The following is a 25937-nucleotide window of genomic DNA, read 5'->3' as shown; positions in this document are numbered from 1 at the left end:
TGAATCCAAGCCCTAGGACTAAAACAATCATGAAATAAATGAACATTGTACACCTTTTATCTGACTTCCAAGAAAGATGTATTCAGGTTTCTTGCTGGTACATGTAGCCAAAGGTAAGGGGCTCCCTTTCATGTTTCCCTAACCCTCACCTTCTCTCCTTCATCTGTCCAGGCTTAGGTTGCAGGACAGAATTCAGATCATCCCCCTGGTTGTGACCTTAGGTACCCTGCCCCATCCACCTCCCTTGGGGTCAGGATCCTGGATGCTCTCCCTGCTGGGAGGATGAGGCACCACAGAGATGAGGGTAGGTATTCCCAACACTCACGCACACACACACACAGAAATACCCCTAATCCAACTGAGACTAGCCTTTTCCAAAGACACTTTATCTCCTTGGATTAACTGACCTAGGAGAGGAATTTGATCCCCTGTAATGATTATTTTAACTTGGGCTTGCTAGTTGACAGGAGATAAACAGGAACAAAAAAAAACAAAAAGCCTTTGGTGCCCATCACCTGGGGTTCGGGCTCATGCCTATCATCCTGGCTACTCGGGAGGCTGAGAACTGAGGATCACAGTTTGAAGCCAGCCATAAGCTGGAAAGCCCATGAAACTCTACTCTCCATAGAACCACCTAAAAGCTAGAAGTGGTGCTGTGGCTCAAGTGGTAGAGCACCAGCATTAAGCAACAAAACTCAGAAAGACAGCTCCCAGATCCTCAGTTCAAGCCCACACAAAGAAATGGTCCTGTCTTTTTCCCCACAGATTGCCCAAGCTTCGAGCCCCCTCTCACGGAGTGTGATACAACACCTGCCCCTGGGTGGTGTATCAGGGCCTTCACAAATCCGGTGGTGGAATCCAAGCCTTCCCATTCATGCATTCTCAACCCACACTGGCTGGAAGGCAGAGTCTGACAAGGCTGGCAGCCTGCACAGCGGAGAGCCTCCAGCTTTTCCAAGGTGATCAGAAAGGGCTTCTTGGAGACAGCACTTGAAAAGGGGGTCTTGCTTAACAAGGAGGATCTGAAAGACGCACAGAGAACAAAGGTGCTGCAGATGATGGGCAACATAGCAGAGCGTGTTCATTTCCAGCCAGGGCTGCTGGTGAGAGACTTGGTATAGATGTGCGAAACTGTCCCAAGACAGGCCTGAGGCTTCACAGAAGAACAGCTATCTAGGGCTGGGATTTTGTCTCAGAGGTGGAGGGCTCGCTTAGCGCACAGGAAAGCATGGGTTCGATTCCTAGGTCCTGCATACACAGAAAAATCTGGAAGTGGCATGGTGGCTCAGGTGTAAGAGCACTCCCCTGGAGACAAAGCAAGTTAGGGACAGTGCCAGGCCATGAGGTCAGGCCCCAGTGCTGTCACCATAAAACAGTTCTCCCAGTGACCTTTGTGACAAGTGGATGGCTATGCCCTGAAGCTCTTAGTAGATCCATCTGTGCTTTGTGTCTCCTCTGACAGAGGGGAGCTGGACAGTCCTTCTGCCCTGGGTACCCCTGGGCCCGCTTGTCAGCAACCCTCCTAATGTCTTCCACGAGGACATGGAGCAGCTGGCCCCAGAAGTCCTCAGGTATCATTTGGGTGGGGCAGGGGGACATAGGGCAGGCCCAAGAACTCTTTGGGCGTCTGATCTGCCCTGGAAGACCAGGCAATCTGCAGGAGGCAGATGGGAGGATAAAGGCGGTTAGTGATGTGGAGGGGGCCCTTTAATCCCCATGGCTTCACCCAGATTGTAGCATCCCTTTGCTGTCCCTGAGGGAGGTAGAGGTGTGTCTAGGTGGTAGTGTCTAGAGGAGGACTAGGTGGACATTCTGAAGGACTTGACACCTTAAGCTATGAGCCGGTGGCTCATGCCTGTCATCCCACACCTGTCATGCTGGCCACTCAGGAGGCTGAGTTCCAGAGGCTCTCATTTCATAGCCCAGGCAGGAAAGTCCCACCAGAACCTCATCTCCAATCTCCAACCGGAAGTGGCACTGTGGCTCAAGTGGTAGAGCACTGGCTTTGAGGAAAATTAGACATCAAGGAGAGTACCCAAGCCCTGAGTTCAAGCCCCTCAACCAAAAAGCAAAAGCAAAAACAAAAAAACAAACAAGAAAGAAAGACACCCCTTCTTTGCTTGCAAGAGATAGTGAAGTACTATGGTTGCTATGGCTGTGAGACTAGGTGCTGGCCTCACTGTACAGACATTTCTAATAACTCTCCAGGTTTACCACAGTGTGAAGCCATAGCAGGGTGGGTGGTGCCTTAACAAGAACTCCAGAGGTCATGGCCTGTGGTAGGCAGGGAGTGGGTGAATGGGAGCAGGTGTAGGATGGTAGTGTCAATTATATGCTCTCCATCCATGGAAGAATGGTTTGCATGCTGGTGACCAAGTCTGAAGTGTAGGGTTACATTTGGTTTGTGTCTTGATGAGTTGGGTTTTCCCTTGGTATAAGAAGGTGGCTACATGAGGAGGCTACAATGCTTGATAAGAAATGTATTCCTTATCTTGCCCATGTAATTGTCATCCCTCTGTACAGGATTTTCACAATAAAAAAAGAAAGAAAGAAAAGAGCTGAAGAAAAAAAAAGTTGGGTGTAGCCTGGCGCTGCCAGTGGCTCATAACTGTCAGCCTAGCTACTCAGGAGGCTGAGATCTGAGGATCACTGTTCAAAGCTAGCTTGGGAAGGAACGTCTGTGAGACTTTACCTCCAATGAACCACCAGAAAATTGGATGTGGTGTTGTGGCACCAGTAGTGGAGCGCACACCTTCATCTGAACAGCTGAGGGCTTGCTGGCAGGCCCAAAGCTCAAACCCCATAACCTACAACCAAATAAAAGGTAGCTGAATTTTCTGCATAACAGTGTGTACAGTAGAAATGCGATGATATGTTGTGAACCATTCCAGACATGTGAGAGGCTCTGAGTTTTGTCTGCAGTTGGTCTGATGATGGTATTACTGTCACCTGTTGAATTTCTTTATAAAGTGAATCTTAAATGACAAGAATGAAGAAATTTAAATATGTTAATAAAACGTTATCAAGTATTACTTTAATTTTTGATTAAAAGTTAAATCAAACTGACAGACTATTAGTCCATTAAGATTAATGTTTCCTGTCATATGTTATTTTCTTTTTGTTCCTCTTTTATGGGTGGTGATTTTTTTTTCAGAAAGTCAACCTAGTCTTAACCATTACCCACAAAATTTATGCTGTCATAGAATCAGAAATTTTTTTTTATTAAATTAAGACAATAGTAGGCTCATTTTATGCCAAACCAAACTATAAACACCAAAAACATTTTTCACTAAAAAAACACACAAAAAAATCGTGAGGTTTTGGGGGAAGATGGAGGAGGAGAAGCTGGAGGGTAAACAAGCTCTTACATAGAAAGTAGTTTAAATGTTCCAGTTACACCAAGTGTGCCATCACAGTACAGTGAGTTTGGCCAAAGATGGAAAATCCAGGCAAGATGACAGATCTGAGCACTTGCCAGTAGCCACAGCTGAGGTGGCAGTAGGTACAGTGCCAGTGGCTATAGCCACCATACCTACAGAGAGAGTCCATGACAAAGGCCCCAGATGTGGCTGGTGGAAAGTTCAGGGTGCTCAGGGACTGCTGAGGCTTTGGGCTACCACTGGGTGTGTCTGTGTGTTCGTGTGTCTTTTTGTCTGTGTGTGTGTGTCTGTGAGTTTGGATGTAGAAGACCTGGGCCTTGAACTCAGGGTCTACGTGAAGTTCCTATGCTTCTGTGCTCAAAGCTAGTGCTCTAACACTTGAGCTGCAGCTCCATTTCTTGCTATTTGGTGGTTCATTGGAGATAAGAGCCTCACAGGCATTTCTGTGCTGGCTGGCTTTGATCTCAGCCTCCTGAGTAGCTAGGATGACAGGTGTGAGACACCAGTGCCATATTTGTGTGTGTGTGTGTGTGTGTGTGTGTGTGTGTGTGTGTGTGTGTTTTCCTCATCTTTCTCTGTCCCGTTCCTGGGTGCCTGTCTGCCTCTTTCTCACCTCGGATGGTGCCCCTCCTCCACATCGACCTTGCCTTTAGCCTCCTAACAGGGTCTACCATGAGTCCTAAATGGCCAGAGACCTGAGTTCAACTTTTCTTTGGGGCCCAAGTCCAGCTGTCCAAATCTTTGGCCTCCTGCAGGGGATTCTGCATCTGCTGGGCTAGCTGCAATAGAGCCTTGCCTGTCTCTGGGTGGGGAACTCAGACATGGGATGTCCTGCCCTTTTCCTCAGCTAGACCTCTGGCTGCATGTCCCTCTCAGCAGGCTGGTAGTGGAGTGAGGGAAGGGGGTTGCCGGTGGCTCTGGCCAACTGCAGCTTGATAGCGGACTGAAGGCTGCCCAAGCAAGGAAGATTCCAGGCTACATTGGAGGTGAGGCCAAGGTGGCTTGGAAATATCTGTTGGTGCTTAGGAAATGTCCAAGTACTTTATCGCAGGCAAGTCTATCTTCCAGCCCCATCTGGGCCTCTCCAATCCTTCTAGAGAATTCTGGATGCCCAGATTACAGAGGCACAGACTTTAGATTCCAGGACCAGGGAATTGGGGGAGGAGAGACTGGTATGGCCAATACCTCAATGTTCTGGGGCATTAGCCTTGACCTAGGTATGCCCCCCTTGTGTACATTCACTTCTTAACCCAGAGCTCGCCAGAAACAGGCCACTTGTGGTGGTGCTGTAGAAATGGCAGGAGTGGAAGTGAGATCTAGGATGACCAAAATCTGGATTGATGGCCTAAGGGGGGGGGGGGGGGCAAAATGTGTCTTTAAAAAAAAACTCTAGAGCTGGAACTCAGGGCCTAGGCACTGAGCTTCCTTTGCTCAAATCTAACACTCTATCACTTGATCCACCGGTCACATTTCATCTTTTTAGTATTTTAGTGGATATAAGAATCTCACGAACTTTCATGCCTGGGCTAGTTTCAAACTGCCATCTTAAGAGCTCAGCCTCTTGAGTAGCTACGATTGCTGGTATGAGCCCCTGGCACCTGCTAAGGATGTTTGTGTGTGTGTGTGTGTGTGTGTGTGTGTGTGTGTGTGTGTGTGTGTGTGTGTGTGTGTGTTTACCAGGGCTCGAACTCAGAGCCTAGGTGGTATCCTTTAGCTTGTTTGCACAAGGTTGGTGCTCTACCTCTTGTACTCCAGTAGCTCTGCTTCCCACCGTTTTGGTGATTTATTGCAGATAACAGTCTGCCCAGGCTACCTTTGAATCTTGCTTGATCCTCAAGTGTCAGCCATGATTAGCTAGGATTATAGGCATGAGCCACTGGCATCCAGCTGCAAGGATGTCTCTTCATACTGTCTTCTGTTCGAACAGCTATCTACTTACCTTGGCCTAGATCTCTGATCTCCACATCATCTCCCAGCAGCCCTTAACTGTGTGGAGAACATAAAGCTCAAAACTCTCAAGCATCCAATTTCTATGTCCTCAGGGGAGGGTACGTTTCCTCTGAAGCCTGGAGGAGTAGGGGGAGGGGGAAGAAGGTTAGGTATAAATGGGTGCTAGGCTGGGAGAGAGGTACACTGTCTTAGCCAAGAAGGAAAATGTGGCCAGATGTTAATAGCTCATGCTCTCACATTCCTAGCTCCTCAGGAGGCTGAGATCTAAGGATTGGCATTCAGAGGCAGCCCACGTCACTCTGTTTTTTCTTTTTTTTTTTTTTTGTATCAATAGCATCTTTTATTGTGAAAATACTGTACAGAGGGGTTACAATTACATGGGCAAGATAATGAGTACATTTCTTATCACCAGCTCACTTTTCTAAAGTGTGTGAGACTCTCCTCTTCAAATAACCACCTGAAAGCTGGAAGAAAAGTTGTGACTCAAGTGGTAGAATTGCTAGCTTTGAATGAAAAAAGAGCCCGGGTTCTGAGTTCAAGCCCAAGTACTAAGATGTGCCCATGCACACACACACACACACACACACACACACACACACACACACACACACACACACACACACACACACACAGACATACACACAAGAAGGTGGTAATGATGAGCTGAGCTAGAACTGGGGGCAGTCCAGAGGCATAGTCATAGTAAACTCTCGACATGTAATTTATTTCTCCCCAACTCCTTCTTGGGCTGAGGGTTCTGGGCCATGGCAGTAAGTTCTATGGAACCTGCACTTCCATCCATGCATAGGGTACAGAACCAAGGGAAGAACACGATGGATGCTCGTTTATACTCAATGCATGATTGCAGACCTTCATCTGCCGCTGAACATTGGTGAGGAAAGCAGGCCTCTGAGCCCTGGGACTCCTGGGATACCCACTGCTACAATCAGCAGACGGCCAGCTGTGGATTCCTGAGCCAACAAGCCTTTCATGAGCCCAACTCAACACCCACCTAAGGTGTGCCTGACAAATTTGCCCCCGTGAGTAGGCATTACCTGCTGTGCCATCTTGCAGCTCTTGCCCCTCCTGGCCCAGAAACCTGGTCTGAAATGTTGATTTACTGCTCAGATCCACACTGCACCCATGACAGATGCCATTCTGATGACCTGGCTGATGACCTCAGTGCCCCAAGGCTAGACCGTTGTCTGATACTTTGGCCCGCTCTATAGAAAAAGGCTCCCAAAGAGGCTGCTTTCAAGACTTGTAGGACACCTAGATATTGGGAGACCCTTAGCAGTCCACTGGAAATTACTCTGCCTAGAGCCACAGAGTGAGGTTCATGCAGGCCAGGTGGGGCTTGAACTCTGGGCCTGGGCAGTGTCCCTTCAGCTCTTCAACTGACCAATTGAGCCACAGTACCACTTCCAGTTTTCCTGTAGTTCATTGGAGATCAGAGTCTCCTCTACTTTGCTGCTCAGGATGGCTTTGAACGACGATCCTCAGATCTAAGCCTCCTGATGAGCTAGGAGGATAGGCATGAGCCACCAGCACCCAACTGATTTAGACTTTCACCACAGTGGACTCGGAACTCCTGAAAGCTTTATTTTTTATGTGCCAGTACTGGGGCTTGAACTTAGGATCTAGGCTCCGGTCTCTTTAACTTTTGCCTCAAGGTTGGCACTCTAGCACTTGATCCACAGCTCCATTTCTGGTAGTACATCGGCAAGAAAAGTCTCACTAACTTTCCTCCCCTGAGCTGACTTTGACCCACAACTTCTGATCTCAGTCTTTTCAGTAGCTAGGATTTATATGGGTTGAGCCACTAGTAGCATTGGGCTAGAAACTTTTCTTTTTTTTTTTGGATCCAGTCGTGGGGCCTGAACTCTGGGCCTGGCCGATGTCCCTCAGCTCTTCAGCTCAAGGCTAGCGCTCTAACACTTGAGCCACAGCGCCACTTCCGGCTTTTTTCTTTTTTGCTTATGTGGTGCTGAGGAATCGAACCCAGGGCCTCATGCATGCAAGGCAAGCGCTCTACCACTGAGCCACCTTCCCAGCCCCCTAGAACCTTTTCTTTTTTTTTTTTTTAATTGTATTTTATTTTATTTGAGAACATACTGTACAGAGGGGCTACAATTACATGGGCAGGATAATGCATACATTTCTTACCAAGCATTGCAGCCTCCTCCTTTGTTTACCCTTCACTTCCCTTCCCTGCCTCCCCCCTCCCCCCACCCAATTTTACCCCCCTCCCCCCACCCAATTATACCCCCCTCCCCCCCCACACCGACATTGTAAAGCTGGTTTTGACATGACATTTTGTACTTCTCATTGTTGCAACAGGTCCACCTGAATCCTTAAACGACTTGTTTGTCCCCATCTCCTCCACATGTTATACTGACATCAAATATAGTGAAAGCGGGGGTTACACTGTGGGGGAGGGACATACAAAGCAACAAAGAAATAATCTTATAAATGCGTTAGAAACACATGCATGAAAGAAACGAAAACATTAAAATAGAACCTTTTCTTAAGCAAGTGTTCTTCCGTGCATTTGCCCTGACTCCTCCATGGAAAGGAGGCCTGAGGGTCAGGAGCTGTGAAAAAAAAGGCTACCAGCCACAGGAAATGGCTGGGGTCCATCTTGAAAAGCCAAGCTAATCTTCCCCCTGGGCCCCATTCTGGGACTTCCACCCTCTGCCCTCCCTGTGGATCAAATACAAGCCTTGACCCAGCCTTGAATGTATTACCGGACTTGTGTGAAGCCTCAGAACCTTCATTCCACCCACACCACCTATTCTACACCACAACTCAAGAAACTTTGTGCAGTTTGTACCTTCTGCCTGAGGCTCTCTATCTTGTTCCACATCTTAGAACTCCACTGGAATTTTGGCACTGGTTATACCACCTCCAGGAGCAAGTTTTTCATTCCCTTCTCCCTCTTTTTTTAAATATTGAGTTGCTAGAGATGGAACTTGTGCAGGCTGACTGGCAAATGCTCTAGCTTGGTTTGTGTGTGTGTGTGTGTGTGTGTGTGTGTGTGTGTTCATGCCAGTCCTAGGGTTTGAATTCATGACCTGGATGCTATCCCTGAGGTTTTGTGCTCAAGGCTAGCACTCTATTACTTGAACCACAGCTCTACTTCTGACTTTTGGGGTGTTTAATAGGAGAAAAGTGTCTCATATAGACTTTCCTGCTTGCTATTGTGATCCTCAGATCTCAGCCTCCTGAGTAGCTAAGATTACAGGTGTGAGCCACCAGCAACTGTCCTCTACCCTATCTCTTACCTCTAACCTTGGCCCTCCTATGAGTACCAGAAGAATATGTCTCACCAGGCTCACTTTTTTGCCAGTCTTGGGGCTTGAACTCAGACTCTGGGCATGTTCCTGAGTTTCTTTTGGTCAAGGCTAGCACTCTTATCACTTAAGCCACAGTGCCACTTTTGGCTTTTTCTGTTTCTGTGATCCTGCGGAATCAAACCCAAGCCTTTCTGTGTGCTAGGTAAGTACTCTACCACTAAGCCACATTCGCAGCTCAAGGCTCACTTCTGACAGGAACTATGAGGGTGGGCTTTATTGGCTTATCCCTTTTGGTGCAGAAATCGCTTGCTACTTCATATCTTTGCCAAGATTTGGGAACAACCTGTGACTCGGCAATGAGAATGGTGAATGAGGAATAGCCACCAGGCCCCAGAGGAGTAGGCTCACATTTAACAGAGGGATAGAGAATATGGAGCCAGAACCTTTGACAACTCCTACAGCCTAGGACCTGTGGTCTCCCTGGAGGCAGTGGCTGGCTGCTCGGTGTCCCGATGGGACATCTCAACCAGAACATAAGGCACTTGTTGCACAGCCCAGGCAAAGCTGGCGGGGCTTCAGTTATTAAATGGCAGAGAAGGATGCTTTGTTCAAGCTGCTGGCTCAGACTTAGGACTCTCTGAGGACTTGCCCAGGTTGAGGGAAGGACATGAGCATGGGCAACCTACTGAATGCCCATCATCCATACATCATCCATCCATACACAGAGACATGGAGTTATTGCCTCCTTTTTTGGGGGTGGGGGTTTAGGCAGGTCCAGGTTTGTACTTTGAGCCTAGGCCCTGTCCCTGAGCTCCTTTTGCTCAAGGATAGCACTCTGCCCTTGAACCACAGCCCCACTCATATTTTTTTCCCCTGTGATCTGTTTGAAAAAGAAGAGTGTTGTGGACTTTCCTGCCCCGGATGAATTCAAATTGGCATTCTCTACATCTCAGCCTCAGGATTAGTTAGGTTTATAGGCAGGAGCCACTGACACCTGGCTTTCTTTTCTTCTTGTTGTTCTCTTTTTTAATCATGACAATCTGAAATCTTCATGGTGTCATTCCAATGTTTTGCATTCAAAGTAACCTAGCCAGGCCTGGAATTCGAATGCTATGACTATCACCCACAAATGGAGGGAGATCCTGATGAATGCTAATTGAATGTTATAAAAGTAATAATTAAATTTGCAGTTAATTCATGATTCTATTTTAGAATGCCACACAAAAATTATTGGATTTAAATCTTCATTCTAGCACCAAGGTATGATTAAGTATATTGACTAATTTTTAATTCTGTTGTAAGTATTCAACCATGATACCTCATTAAATGGAGTCATAATTTAGTAACTAATAATTGGTTCTAACATATATATAATTTAATAACATCTTCACATTCCCTCTTTGTAAGTGTTTGTAAATATATATATATATATATATATATATATATATATATATATATATATATATATATATACACATATAGGTGCAGGTATATATATATATATATATATATATAATATCAATCTACACATTTTTGAGCACTACTGTGGCTTGATCACAGTTCATCAGAATTTCCTGGATGCTCAGTTTGCCGGAGGCTGTTGTGCTAAGACTGTACCCCATTTATGGATTGGGCAATGTAGGATGAGTTGAAATTCCAGCTGGCCAAAAATTTATTTGTGGAGTAAGAAGCCAATTTGACACATTTTTTTTCTTCTCTGTGAAAGTCCTGGGTCTCAATAGGATGTATAATCCATATGCAAATATATCCTATGGGATATGATATAATAAAGGAAATGTTATATGTGTAACAATACTAAATAAGGGTAATAAATGTCATGTGCAGTAGAACCTATGTATGTAAATAGATCTCATATATATGAATATTATCTTTTCCTGTGCTGGGGCTTCAATTCATGCCCTGGGAACTGGTCTGAATTTCTTTTTTCTTTCCTTTTCTTTTTTTTGCCAGTCATGGTGTCTGAAATCTGGGCGTGGGCACTGTCCCTCAGCTCTTCAGTTCAAGGTGAGCGAGCACTCTACCACTTGAGCTACAGTGCCACTTCTAGCTTTTTCTGCTTATGTGGTGCTAAGTTATTGAACCAGTGGCCTCATGCATGCAAGGCAAGCACTCTACCACTGAGCCACCTTCCCAGCCCCATGAATTTCTTGTCTTTAAGGACGGTGAGTTTTCCTCTTCACACATAGTGTCACAGAGTTACCCAGACCCTGAGTTCAAATCCCAGGCCTGCTAGAAAAATGATGCAATTTCCTAGCCAGGGTCTTATTGTTATTACTTTTTTTATGGCCTAGCACAGGGCTTGAACTCAGGTCTTTGCATCTCTGCCACAGCTGCTCACTGGATCCTACGACCCTACTTCAAATTTTGGAGCTGACAGAAAAAAAAAAAAAAAACAATAAAAAGGACAAGGATGAAACTGAGAAGTTCAAGAAGGTTGTTTTATTTTTTTTTCCTTTGTATTGTGACCATCTGGGTCTAAATGACAAGCCCCAGAATGTGTACGTGACATTGCATTGCTAATGTTTGGTGGGCTATTAGGGAAGCCAAAGCTGAAACAAGCAACTTAGACCTGGAGGTCCAGTCTTGGAACTGCCACTAATGAATGGTGGGAAGTTCTAAGAAATTCATTCTGATATACATCCGTACAAATAGAATGTTATAAAAGTAACATTTAAATTAGTAGTTGGTATATGATTATATTCTAAAACTATACACAACAATTACTCTACATTGACTAATTTTCTTTTTTTATGGGTCCGGTCATAGGGCCTGACCTCTGGGCCTGGGTACTGTCCCTCAGCTCTTCAGCTCAAGGCTAGCACTCTACCACTTGGGCCACAACACCACTTCTGGCTTTTTTCTTTTTACTTATGTGGTGCTGAGGAATCGAACCCAGGACCTCAGGCCTGCAAGGCAAGCGTTCTACCACTGAGCCATCTATCTCTATCTACCAATCTACAAATTTATCTGTTTATACAATTGTCACTCCTGGGGGTCAGTGTTAGAGTGCTCACTGAGTATGTACAAAGTCCTAGGTTCCATTCCTCACTACCACTTGCACAGAAAAATCCAGAAGTCATGCTGTTGCTCAAACAGTCGAGTACTAGCTTTGAGCTTAAAAGATTAGGGACTGTTTCTAGACACTTACTCAAGATGCAGGTCTGGCACCAAAACAAAACAATAGAATGTTCTGACTGCAAAGATATAAGAATAGGACTGCAAATACATCATTGTAGAGCAAGCTAGGAGTCTGGTGATGTGAGCTGCCATGTAACCTGACTTAGCCAAAGGTAAACTGCTGCAACCCAGGTACACAGAACCAGATGCTTCTTTTTTTTTTTTTTAATATCTTTCTTTTTTTTTAATATTATTTTATTTTATTTGAGAACATACTGTACAGAGGGGCTACAATTACATGGGCAGGATAATGCATACATTTCTTACCAAGCATTGCAGCCTCCTCCTTTGTTTACCCTTCACCTCCCTTCCCAGCCTCCCCCCTCCCCCCACCTAATTATACCCCCCTCCCCCCCCACCGACATTGTAAAGCTGGTTTTGACATGACATTTTGTACTTCTCATTGTTGCAACAGGTCCACCTGAATCCTTAAACGACTTGTTTGCCCCCATCTCCTCCACATTTTATACTGACATCAAATATAGTGAAAGCGGGGGTTACACTGTGGGGGAGGGACATACAAAGCAACAAAGAAATAATCTTATAAATGCGTTAGAAACATATGCATGAAAGAAACGAAAACATTAAAATACATATTTAAGGGTTCATTTTCCTAACATCACATTATCTGACCTTTTCCGCTTGACTCATACCTATACTAGATATTTCAAATAAGGGAAACCATGGGACCTATGCTTCTTTGGGCCTGGCTTACTTCACTTAATATAATTTTTTCCAAGCCTTTCCATTTCCTAACAAATGGGGAAATGTCATTCTTTCTGATGGAGGCATAGAATTCCATTGTGTATATATACCACATTTTCTTGATCCATTCATCTACTGAAGGGCATCTGGGTTGGTTCCATATCTTAGCTATGGTAAATAATGCTGCAATAAACATAGTTGTGCTGGTAGCTTTAGTGTGGTCTTGTTTGTAAACATTTGGGTAAATGCCCAAAAGTGGGATTGCTGGATCATAGGGGAGATCTATGTGAAGTATTTTGAGGAACCTCCATACTGCTTTCCAAAGTGGTTGAACAAGTTTACATTCCCACCAACAATGAAGTAAGGTTCCTTTCTGTCCACATCCCCTCCAGCATCTGTTGTTGTTAGAGTTCTTGATTTTTGCTGTTCTAACTGGAGTGAGGTGATATCTCAATGTTGTTTTGATTTGCATTTCTTTTATGGCTAGGGATGTTGAACATTTCTTCATGTGTCTATTGGCCATCCTTCTTTCTTCTTCAGAGAAGCTTCTCTTTAAGTCTTTCGCCCACTTATTTATTGGGCAGTTGTTTCTTTGAGGATTTGTTGTTGGGTGGTTTAATTTTTTGAGTTCCAAGTATATTTTAGATATGAGACCCTTGTCCGTTGTATGGCTAGTAAAGATCCTCTCCCAATCGGTGGGCTTTCTATGGATCTTGCTAGCTATGTCATTTGCCCTGCAGAAGCTCTGCAACCGTATGCAATCCCATTTGTCCAACCTTTCTTTGATTTGTTGTGCTTCCGTGTCTCTATTCAGAAAATTTCGGCCTGAGCCAAGGAGACCTAATATTTCTCCTATTCCATCCTGTAATGTTTTCAGAGTGTCTGCTTTGAGTTCAAGGTCTTTGATCCATTTGGAGTTGATTCTGGTGCAGGGTGATATATAAGGATCTAGCTTTAGTTTTCTACATGTAGTTAACCAATTTTGCCAGCACCATTTACTGAAGAGGCTGTCTTTCTTCTATTCTATTGTTTTAGCTTCCTTATCGAAGATTAGATGGCTATAGGTCTGTAGGTTCATTTCTGGGTTTTCAATTCTATTCCATTGGTCCTAAGGTCTGTTCTTATGCCAATACCAAGCTGTTTTGATTACTATGGCTTTATAGTAGAGTTTGAAATTTGGTATTGATATTCCTCCAGCAGTGTTCTTTCTGTTGAGGCGCGTTTTTGCTATTCGGGGTCTTTTATTAGAACCAGATGCTTCTGACTCGCTCAGCCCTGTCATCCAAGATACTGGAGGGCTGAGATCAGACACTGGTGGTTTTAAAATCCAGTCCTGACAGGAAGTCTGCAAAACTCTGAGCTGTGGCTCAAAGTGGTAGATCTCTAGCCTTGAGCAAATGATCTTAGGACTGTGCCCCCAAACTTTCAGTGTAATCCCCGTGGCTGACTCACCACTCCCCTACAAAAAACCCACCCCTCTAAATCATTTGATGTGAACTTTGTGTAGTTTGGTAACATTGATGAAAGCACCCTAATTCTAATGACAGTGTGTGGGATACAGCTCTGTCATGAGTCTTATATGAGGAATGGTGTACTGAGTACATTCTTTCATCTGGTCCTTGTAAGAGCTCCAAAGATTATTGTACTGATGAGAACCTTGAGGCTCAGATATGTCCCCATGTCAGGGCCAAAATGATGTATGTACTGAACTCTAGTGAGTTGTCTCCTGCAGACAATTGTTTTGGTTTATTTTTTCTTGCTCATGAACCTTAAACTCAGGGCCTAGCTACTGACCCTTCCCTGTTGGGCTCATGGTTAGCACCCTACCAAGGGGACCCAAGGAAACCCTTACAAAAGTGTTACAGTCTAGGCATCTGTGGCTGATATCTGTCATCCTGCCTACTTTGACACATTTTTTTTCCTTCTCTGTAAAAATCCTGGGTCTCAGTATGAAGTATAATCCATATTCAAATATATGCATGTGATAAGGTGTAATGAATGAAATAAATGTTATGTATGTAGTAATACTAAATAAAATAAATAATGAATAAATAAGGGTAATGAATGTCAAATGGAGTAAGCCCATGTATGTAAAAAGATCACATATATGAATATTAATTTTTCCAGTGTTGGTGCTTAAATTCAGGCCTGGAAACTGGTCTGAAATTCTTGTCTTCAACAACAGTGAACTTCCCTTCCCCCACAGTGTCACAGAGTTTCCCAGACCCTGAGTTCAAATCCAGGCCTGCCAGAAAAATGGAGCAAATTCTAAGCCATGGCCTTAATTTATTTTTTTCAGGGCCGGGGCTTGAACTCATCTTGTGGCAATTCTGCCTCAGGTTCGATCACCCTAGGCTGGGGTGCAGCCAATGAACCCACAGCCCATTCTGAGATCCTAGGACCCAAGTTCAAATCTCGGGACTGATAAAAAAAAAAAAAAGGAGTGGGGCAGGGAAGTTGGCTCAGTAGTAGATTCCTTGCTTTGCATGCATAAGGCCCTGGGCTTGATTCCTCAGCACCACATATGCAGAAAAAAGCTGGAATTGGTGCTATGGCTCAAGTGGTAGAACACTAATCTTGAGATGAATAGTTGAGGAACAGTGTCCAGACCCAGATTTCTGGCGCCACAAACAACAAAAAAGAAAAAAAGAAAAAGGGGGGGTGAGAATAAGCCTAAAATTGGGAAGTTCCAGAAGGCGGTTTTACTTTGTTTTTTTCCTTTGTATTGTGACCATACTGGGTCTAAATGAAAGGGCCCAGAAAGAGTATGTGACCTTATACTGCTGAAGTTTGGTGGGCTATCAGGCAAGCCATAGCCAAAACCAGCAACCTAGGCCCAGTGTTCAAAATCTGGAACCGCCACCTACGAATGGCGGGAGATCCTAAGAAACGCATTCTGACATACATCCATATGAATGGAATGTTGTAAAAGTAACAATTACATTAGTAATTAGTGTATGATTATATTTTAAACTTAAAAACAATAATCATAGTACATTGACTAATTTTCAATTAATATTTTATTATATTTTCAACAATGAGAAATGAAGGAATAATTTAATTGTGTATAATTGATAGTAATATAGGATATGTAATTTAATAATATACAGATATTTTTCTTATTTTATACATATATATATATATATATATATATATATATATATATTTCTACACTTGTCACTCCTGGTTCTCAGTGGTATAGTGCTTGCCTAGTAGGTATGAAACCCTGGGTTTGTCTCCACACTATCACATGCACAGAAAAGCCGGAAGTGGTGCTGTCACTCAAGCACCAAAGAAAAGTTAGAAGGTTCTAACTGCAAGTATACAAGGCAAGGGCATTAAATACTTCATGACAGAGCAAGCTGGGAATCTGAAGATAACAGCTGCCATCTATCCTGACAGCCAGAGGTTAACAGCTGCAAACCAATTCCATCGAACCAGATGCTGCTTACTCACCCTAGCTGCTCAGGTGGTGGGTTGAAAACTCAGTCCTGGCAAGAAGTCTGTGAGACTCTGAGCTGAGGCACAAAGTGGTAGAGCTCTACCCTTGAGGAAAAGATCTTAGGACAGTACCCACAACCCTATGAGTGCAAACCCTGAGTCTGATGACCCTTTCTCTCCCCCCAACCCCGACTAACCACCTGTCTAAACCGTTAGATGTGAACTTGTGTGGTTCGTGACATGTTTCTGAAGGAATGGAAATACTGATGAAAACATCCTAATTCTAATGACTGCCGCGGACCGGGTTCTGTCGGGACGACGGAGGATACCTAGGGGAGGAACCTGGAATAGGACGGGGAGATGGCAAACAGACAACTCACACACATTAGGAGTGGATGCTGAGTGCTGAGTGCGATTTAATGCAGAGGATAACAAACTTTTATAGCAAAAAGTCTCCATAAGAAAGGGCAAAAGGTTACATAATCTTGCTGCAGGGCTTCATTCTTGGGCGGTCACCAGCTGGTCGCCTGATAAGCACTTGTTTCCGGCTTCACCTCTATTTTTAAGAAATACAATTGGTTTCGATGATTGTCACCAATTAACCACTACTTTTTTCTATAGAGGCCTTAACTGTCCCATTAAGATCTTTCCTGTTCCTTCTTTAATAGTAAGGTCAGGGAGGCCTAGATCTATACTTTTTTCTATAGAGGCCTTAACTGTCCCATTAAGATCTTTCCTGTTCCTTCTTTAATAGTAAGGACCAAGGAGACTTAGATTTAGCAAGTCTCTTAGTAAATGAGGAAGTTCTTTCTCCTAAGTAGTTATCTCAGCAATTGCCATACATTCTTTCTGTTCTAGCCGTGCCTACAACTTTTTGTAAATTTCTTACAATTCCTTCTGCTGGAGTGACTTTGTGAAACCCCCAATACTTTTATATTTACTTATAACTTGTCTACTAGCCTCCATAAGAGGGGTTTCAGGGTAGCACTTAACTCTGGTGAGTTAGTCATATTTTTAAGACACTCATCAGATATTGGAGTGGTCAAACACTCTTAAGAGCTTTGAATAAGGGAACGTTGACAATGAGTAAGTACAATGAGCAGTAGAAACAGTAAAAGATTAATAGGCACTCTTATGAGGAAAAGATAGGCAGAAACACATCTTTTCCAGGGGTTTTTGCCAGCCTTTTCCCAGGAGTAGGCCTCTTAGAAGCCCTATTCTCCGAGGTAGACTTCAGTGAAGTCCCAAAACTTGGAGATAGGTTTCTGTAAAGCCCCATTCTCTGAGGTAGACTTCGGTGAAGTCCCAAAACTCAGAGATAGGTCTCGAGGCCCCTATCATGGTCTGATAGATGGTTTCCCATGCTAAGCAGACTCTACTGGGGTCGGCGTGGCATTTGCCCCTTTTTTTTTTTTTTTTTTTTTTTTTTTTTAATTTTCACCAGTCCTGACTCCGTGTATCAATTTTATACCAGCTGTCCTTGTAAGCTCCAATTTTAAGACATACTCATACCATTTGCGACATACTTAAACTTTCTGAGGTTTGTCTTAAAGACAATCCTTACTTTTCAAATTTCCCCAATTCTCTTTCCAAGGCTTTCTTTACTTCTTTCTTTACAATTCCTTTCCCAAGGCTTTCTTTACCACCCTCTTTCTTTACAATCTCTTGACCATCTTTGTGGCTGTAGTTTAAAACTGCCCAATTTTCCTTTGGCTTGCGGAACCTTTATCTTAGAACAGCCTTAAGGCACCACCATGATGCAGAAGCTTGCTAGATTTTAAGGCTAAGAGTATTACCTCTATTGATAACACACTCAGGTTATTACCATATCAGAGTCAAACTAGGCTGTGACCCTAGAGTGGATTTTTAGTCACTATGCACTGAAGTGCCTAAGACAAGCAAGCCAGTGATATCCTTGTCCCCAATATCCACTGTGGGAAGAGAGGATTTCTGGATATCACCCAAAAGAATGTCCCACAAGATCTTAGATTTAGCAGCTTTCAACCAGGAAGCAGATTCAGGTGATGGAATCAAGCAGGAGTTCCTCCAGGTGACTGTCAGGCCGTCGTTGAACTTTACCCATTACGGTGTACAGCAGCAGCAGCAGCAACCGGAACAGCAGGGTCTCTCAGTGGCTCCAAGGGACTGTCGTCACACCTCATGCTGGGCTGTAAATTCCTACACAGACTGGTTAAAGATACATTGTCTAGGCTTGGCAGGCTTTGATCCTGCTGGTTTTTAAGATCTTTTAAACAATAGCTCAGGACAATTTACCAAAATCACAACTTTTTACTAACCAGATATTTTTGTAAATAGACACAGAAGGCTTAGTCTTGTAACCATCTCTGACAAATGCAGTCTCCACACCTTGCACACCTACAACAGTTAACACTATTTTTTATGCCTTTAAAAAATTATTTTACCTATTTTGCCTCATTTTTCCAAAACTGACTCTGGACCCTTGATCTTAAAATGGGGGTAGAAGGGCGAAGGTCAATCTTCTGTAACTTCTTCAAGCTGACTTTAGGGGCGTTGATCTTACCTAGCCAAGAACCTATAACCTTAGCCTATTTTACAAAGAGGCTATCAGGGTTAGATGTCATTAAGAACAATATTTAACTTTTGACAACTGCACAGACATTTTCTCCAGCTATAGCAGTGTAGCTTGTTTAGCACTCTGGTTTGCAAAAAGCATCTTTTTAGATGACTTAGGAATGTGATCTCTAGTGACCCTAACACAATGCCTGAGTTACCTTTGCAGGCCTTTAGACAGATATCAATAGAAACACACTCTCAGGTTTATAAACTTTTTCCTGAGAAGATGAATTTCACGTAGCTGGTGTCAGCTCAATAGTTACTGCCAATTAGAGCTTTTGGTACATACAGGGGTTAAGATTTAAACTATCTCCCACATTTTATAACATTAGCTTTTTACTATCACAGAGGACTGGCAAGTTCTTGTCCCTTACAAGGTAGTCATGAACATTAGGCATGCTTATAAACTCTTCCCATGACCTCCCGGCTCTGACCGGTTTTGAAGGGCCATGCACAAATGACTCTAGGATCTGACATTTCTGCCATCCAAGCAGTGGCTTACTGCCTCTGGATGCTCCACCATTGTTTTTGTCCCAGGAGTGTCTTCTCTACATTGGGATAAATGCCTCATTGGCATTTTCCTTAGCTGGTTGTTGGACTTGAACTCGGGGCCTGAGCACTGTCCCTCAGCTCTACAGCTCAAGGCTAGCACTCTGCCACTTTGAGTCCCAGACTCGGGGCTTGAATGCTGTCCCCTAACTTTTTAGTCCAGGGCTAGTACTCTGCCACTGTGAGTCTCCAGCTTGGGGCTTGAGTACTGTCCCCTGACTCTTCAGTCCAGGGCTAGTACTCTGTTGGCTGAATAGAGGTGACAGCCTCTCAGGGACGTTTTTCTGCCCGGGCTGGCTTTGAACCAGTTTGCAGATCACTGAGTTTTATAAAAGGCCATTTTACTCCAATTAAAAGCAACAAGGTGGTCAACATAGAAGTAGCTTTTAAGCATGCACTTACCTGACACTTATTAAGAGTCAAAGTTACATCTGACAAACTGTAAGAATCCTCTGTGCTTTGCTTTGGGCTTGCTGGAAACTTAAAAAACCTATAAGAGCAAACTAGAATAGCAATCATTTTGATAATCCTATTTTTTTTTTTTTTTTTGCACATTGAGGCCAATGTCAAGAATGATTTTACATTTAAACTTTATATCCAAAAATCCATTCCCTATTTTTTAAACCTCTTATTAATCACCTTTAATATTTTATACTTTAGTTTTCATTTGCATTTTGAAAAGATCCCTTGAAATCTTGAGGCCAAGTGTCACTCATTGCCTCTTAGTTGCTTGTTTTAAAACAGACACACATTAAAAATTTTAAACTCAAATGACAATTTTCCTTAATGCAAGAATTACAGTCACCTTTACTATACCACAAAGCTAGATTTAACATCTTTATAACTTTTAAAAACATCCTAATTGTAGAACATAATTGAAAGTAAGCCACATTATACAAATAACTTTTTGCCCTCTTTTTAAGGCCTTCCTAATTTTAATGTTAACACATCCAAGGGAAAGTTTTTCCAGTACTAATCAGATCATCACACCACTCATTTTAACCATCATGTTTTCAGTGTCTATCTGCAGGGAAAAGAGACAGAACAACGATGGGCCACTTGGCCCCTCCTATGGAATGGCCACACACTCAATCTGACTCTTTAGGGTTAGATGAACTGCGTTTGTGCCAGCTTGCCTCACCATGGGTGGACTCCTCCCAGGGCCTGTCCCACTGCATGACCAGCTGAACTGCACTTCTGCTTGTTCACCCTTCACCTCTAAAGATAGGTCTTCTGTTGGTTTCTAAGTTTTTCCCTGTCTCTTCTCTTGGTTCTCAAATGAAATACAGTTTTAGATAGACAGAACAGGTAACATCTTTGACAGTGTTAAACTAACCTTTACATTTAAATTTCTAATATTTATCCCCAAATTTTAGCCAAGGGAATTAGACCCCAAACAGCCAATGCATTTTTGTTAAGCCAGATAACTTGATTACAGTATAAACAGTCTTATGCATTTTAAAATATTAGTTTTTAAAATACCAGATTTTCTAATTTGCAAGTTAAAGAACCCTTTAAAAAGCCATTTAAAACAATGTGAAGATTTTTAAAATTTTTTGGTAATGTCCAAACCTCATAACCTTTTGAATTTTAAATTTAAACTCACCCAATTGTTACAGCATGCTGACAATTTTTTATCTTTGAACACGTTCACAAACACACACAAAACACACAGATCTTAAAGCGCGCAAAAATCAAAATCAGTTGTACGTACACTTTCTAAAGGTTTTAAACAAAAATTTAAGACAGTATTTCTTTTAAACTAGGTATCTTTGTTGGGCTTAATTTTCCCAGAGCTTGCTTATCTAGCAAGGCAATTCACTAATTAGTCTTTTGAATCTCTGTGCTGTTCTCATTCAGCAAACTGAATCCAGAGTCTGCTGAGTGAGCCTGTCACACTCACCCAAATCTTCCCTACCTCAGAAAACATAAAACGAACACACACACTAAACAAGACAAACAAGTGGCCACAAAGACAAAATTAGGTCTCAGTGAATGGGGTGACATCTCACCACTTACCAGGGGACTAGAACCCCCTCTACTTATTCTAGAGAATTTTTCTTTTTAGATTCTTCTGAGATTTTCAATTATACTCAAATTATACCCCCTCTCTTTTACCTCTTTGAAATGACTGAGCAGGAAGTTGAGAGGAGTAAGGTTACTTTGTCCTTGCCCCATCTCTGGGACAAGGAGTGTCCAAATTAATAAAACCGAGATAAGAAAGAAAAAGAAGTTAAAATTACACACACACACACACCACACACACACTGCTGCATACGGGGGTTGGTAATGTACGCGCACTTGGTCACGCTTTCTCTGGGGAGGTGGGCGATCTGGTCCGGGCACTCCTGGAATTCTAAAAGGGTGGAAGGGGCAATTAAGTGGGAAATGCGCACTCTTCCTCTGGTCTACGGGATCAGTAAGCCCCTCATCCACCAGCCCCAGGGCTGTGTGCCTAAGATTCAAATTAGAGTTAACAGAAGACATATACGCACACTCAAGACAGACAGCAAGCGCGTCAGACTGCTGGTCAGACAGTCTGTCCAGAAGGGCTTCCAACCAGAGAGAATCGGCCAATCGGGGGGACTCGAACCCCCTCTACCCGATCTCGAGGACAGCCCCACCCAGGGGTCCAGGGGACGTCTCCCACTGGCCCCGCTGGCAGTCTTATAGCGCGTCCGCCAAGACTCTCCGCCAGCCCCAAGACCACACCTGCAGGCAGGCTTTCACCATTCCTGAAATATGAAAATTGTATCAAATGATCTAACTGTTTCTTATTCTCTTGGGGAGGGGCTGGTTGCCCCTCTGTCCGTTTTTTGTTTCCTCTCAAAGGAGGAGTTCCCTCTTTATGGAACTTAGATTTACATTCACTTTTTCAGTGGTTTCCTTTTTCCATTTTTTTTTTTGTTTCCTCTCAAAGGAGGAGTTCCGTCTTTATGGAACTTAGATTTACATTCACTTTTCCAATGGTTTCCTTTTTCCGTTTTTTGTTTCCTCTCGAAGGAGGAGTTCCGTCTTTATGGAACTTAGATTTACATTCACTTTTTCAATGGTTTCCTTTTTCCTGCGGGAACCAAGGATTAGTTTGTTCTCCCACTGCTGCTGTGGAGTATATGTTTTAAAATAGAGACAAACTATCCTTATTCTTAGAAGATGAACTCCCCATTACTTACTCGTTATCTTTCTCAGTCACAACTGAGGGGCCTGCAGCACCCCAACGAGCTTCTGACTACTATTCCAGGTGAAAAGAAAAGAGAGAGAGAGAGAGATAGATGCTTACCTCCCAAGGTTCCTTGACTGAAGAAACTGCTTCTTGCCCCGCTCTGAGCCCCACGTTGGGCGCCACCTGCCGCGGACCGGGTTCTGTCGGGACGACGGAGGATACCTAGGGGAGGAACCTGGAATAGGACGGGGAGATGGCAAACAGACAACTCACACACATTAGGAGTGGATGCTGAGTGCTGAGTGCGATTTAATGCAGAGGATAACAAACTTTTATAGCAAAAAGTCTCCATAAGAAAGGGCAAAAGGTTACATAATCTTGCTGCAGGGCTTCATTCTTGGGCGGTCACCAGCTGGTCGCCTGATAAGCACTTGTTTCCGGCTTCACCTCTATTTTTAAGAAATACAATTGGTTTCGATGATTGTCACCAATTAACCACTACTTTTTTCTATAGAGGCCTTAACTGTCCCATTAAGATCTTTCCTGTTCCTTCTTTAATAGTAAGGTCAGGGAGGCCTAGATCTATACTTTTTTCTATAGAGGCCTTAACTGTCCCATTAAGATCTTTCCTGTTCCTTCTTTAATAGTAAGGACCAAGGAGACTTAGATTTAGCAAGTCTCTTAGTAAATGAGGAAGTTCTTTCTCCTAAGTAGTTATCTCAGCAATTGCCATACATTCTTTCTGTTCTAGCCGTGCCTACAACTTTTTGTAAATTTCTTACAATTCCTTCTGCTGGAGTGACTTTGTGAAACCCCCAATACTTTTATATTTACTTATAACTTGTCTACTAGCCTCCATAAGAGGGGTTTCAGGGTAGCACTTAACTCTGGTGAGTTAGTCATATTTTTAAGACACTCATCAGATATTGGAGTGGTCAAACACTCTTAAGAGCTTTGAATAAGGGAACGTTGACAATGAGTAAGTACAATGAGCAGTAGAAACAGTAAAAGATTAATAGGCACTCTTATGAGGAAAAGATAGGCAGAAACACATCTTTTCCAGGGGTTTTTGCCAGCCTTTTCCCAGGAGTAGGCCTCTTAGAAGCCCTATTCTCCGAGGTAGACTTCAGTGAAGTCCCAAAACTTGGAGATAGGTTTCTGTAAAGCCCCATTCTCTGAGGTAGACTTCGGTGAAGTCCCAAAACTCAGAGATAGGTCTCGAGGCCCCTATCATGGTCTGATAGATGGTTTCCCATGCTAAGCAGACTCTACTGGGGTCGGCGTGGCAATGACAGCTTGAGGGATATGAAGAGTCCTTCATATATATGAAGAGTCCTTCCTGGGGTGCTGGGTGCTGAGTCCTTCACGGGGTGTATTCTTTCATCTGATCCTGGTTAGAGCTCCACAAGTAAGATGATTGTGCAGGTGAGAAACTTGAGGCACAGATATATCCCAAGGCAAGGCCAAATTTATGTATGTACTGAACTCTATTGAGGTGTCTCTGCAGACAATTGTTTTGGTTTATTTTTCTCCATCATGAACCTTGAACTCAGAGCCTAGACACAGATTTTCCTCTTATGCTCATGGCTAACACTCTACCGTGCCAAGCCAAGGAACCCCTTGCAGCAAAGTGTCACAGCTTAGGTGTCTTTAGCTGAGGTCTATCATCCTGCCTGCTCAGGAAGCTGAGGATCTGGGTTCAATACTATCCCACACACAAAAGGTCCCATGACATTATCATCTCCTATTCACCACTTAGAAACTTGAAGTAGAAGCTGGGTGTCCGTGACTCATGCTTATCATCCTAGCTACTTACTCAGCAGGCTGAGAGCACAGGATCATGGTCCAAAGCCAGCCTGAGCAGGAGATTCCTAGAGATGGTTATCTACAGTGAACCAACAGAAAACCTGAATGGGTTCTGTAGCTCAAGTGGTAGAGCTCTCCACTTAAGCTGAAGAGCTGAGTGACAGCACCCAGGCCCAGACTTCAACTCCTCCAACTTACAAGAAAAGAAAGAAAGAAACCTGAAGTGCAGTGCTGGGAATGGGTCTTAGCGGTAGAGTGCTTTGCATGTTTGAAAACCTGGCTTTGAATCCTCAGTGGCACATCACTAGAAAAAGCCTGTAGTGGCTCTGTGGCTTAAGTGGTAGAGTGCTATCCTTGTACAGGAGAAACTCAGGTACCGTGCGCAGTTCCTGAATTTAAGCTCCAGGACTGTTATATGCACACAAATTACCCCCCCCCCCACACACACACACAGATACCAGAAGTGAAACTGTGACATCAAAGGGTAAAGCACTGGGAAGTAGGCACTGAGAGGAGACTTGAGCTGGTACAGCTTCTTTCCAGGATTTGCCTTTGTTTTAGAGATTTTAGAAAAAAAAACTTTAAACAAGGATAACTAGACCTTGGCTCCAAGCAGCCCTGCTCCTGGAATGGAAAGAATGCCTCTAGAATGGAAAGAATGCCTCTAGTTTCCCCTCCCCTTAACAACCTAACTTACCTTGATTGTTGAGTTAAAGACTGACACATAAAACAGATAGAATGTAATCTGGCTCCAACTACCGGACACCATCTGCTTATGGTGGTAAACCCTACCTTTCACACATGCTTACAGTAAACTCTGCCTATTAGCCACCTGTGTGTGGTCTGGTATGACCATGCAATCCTTTTGTATGGTATGATTTCATTGGTCACCTGTGCATGTCCTGGCTCGATCTCATGGATTTTGCCTTTAAAAACCAAAGAATGGGGGATGCTCAGGGTGGCAGTATCAGCTCCTTAGCCTGTGCTGTGGCCCTGGCTGGTCAGTGTAGAAACCTTCTCAATAAAGTTGCTTCTTTGTTACCAACTTTGCTGAGGTGGGCTCTGTCACTCCAGACGACTAGGTGGGTTTGCCTGCCTGAGTAGGGGTCTTCCTATCACACATTGTGCTTCTGTTCTGAGCTCATGGTCAGTACTCAGGCACTGTGTTCAAACCTAGCCACCCAAGGCCCAACTAGGAGAGGTCAAATGTTTCAAAACCTGATGAGCTCCACCAGACCTACATAACAGGGAACATTGTGATTTTGCAAATGTGCTTAGATGTAGCAAGCTTCCAAAAACCTAGGGAGGCAATGTTGCCAATAATGAATCATTGCATTAGGTTCAGCTCCCTGGTTGTTGTCTGCCAGAAGGAATCTTGAACTAATTGTAGCAGTTTGTTTCAACACTAGAACATATTCTAACAAAGACAGGATAAGTGCAGGGAACTTGGCCTGCCCCGGGAGGTGGCACAAATGAAGGCTTCCTGTCAAAACAGAGCACTGGGGAGAGAGATATCTTGGGGTACAAAGAGGCCCTTTTCTCCTAGTCTTCAGGGCCTGCCCACAATCATCATCACTAGTTGGCCCAGATATAGTTGTTTGTTAGAGAGCTGTAGGGAGTGAGGCCTTTTGTCTGCCTGTTCCAACAAAGAGACAGACGTCCTCCAGCAACCTGGGCTGTGGAGAAACCCTCAGGCTATTCTGGGAACAGGGAGGGGGGCACTGGAACATGCACTGTCTTGAAAGCACCCTCTGTGCTATGAAATCATTCTATTCAAAGCAAATTTCCTAACTGGGTGCCTTTCTTCATAGTGACTCTGCATGTTCACTAATAGAAATACATTCACACATCCAT

At 43.7% G+C, this 25937-nt stretch overlaps 1 pseudogene; it reads left to right on the top strand.

The window, feature by feature from the left end:
- Positions 1-282: 282 nt before the first annotated feature.
- The window catches only part of LOC138803207 (MTRF1L release factor glutamine methyltransferase-like), a 68498-nt pseudogene continuing 42843 nt past the window's right edge, over positions 283-25937 (top strand).

This window comes from Dipodomys merriami, unplaced genomic scaffold, assembly GCF_024711535.1.
Source record: "Dipodomys merriami isolate MVZ:Mamm:240054 unplaced genomic scaffold, mDipMer1.0.p SCAF_338, whole genome shotgun sequence".
Lineage (NCBI taxonomy): Eukaryota > Metazoa > Chordata > Mammalia > Rodentia > Heteromyidae > Dipodomys > Dipodomys merriami.
Note: the sequence above shows the minus strand (reverse complement) of the source record. Positions and strands in the feature narration are given on the sequence as shown.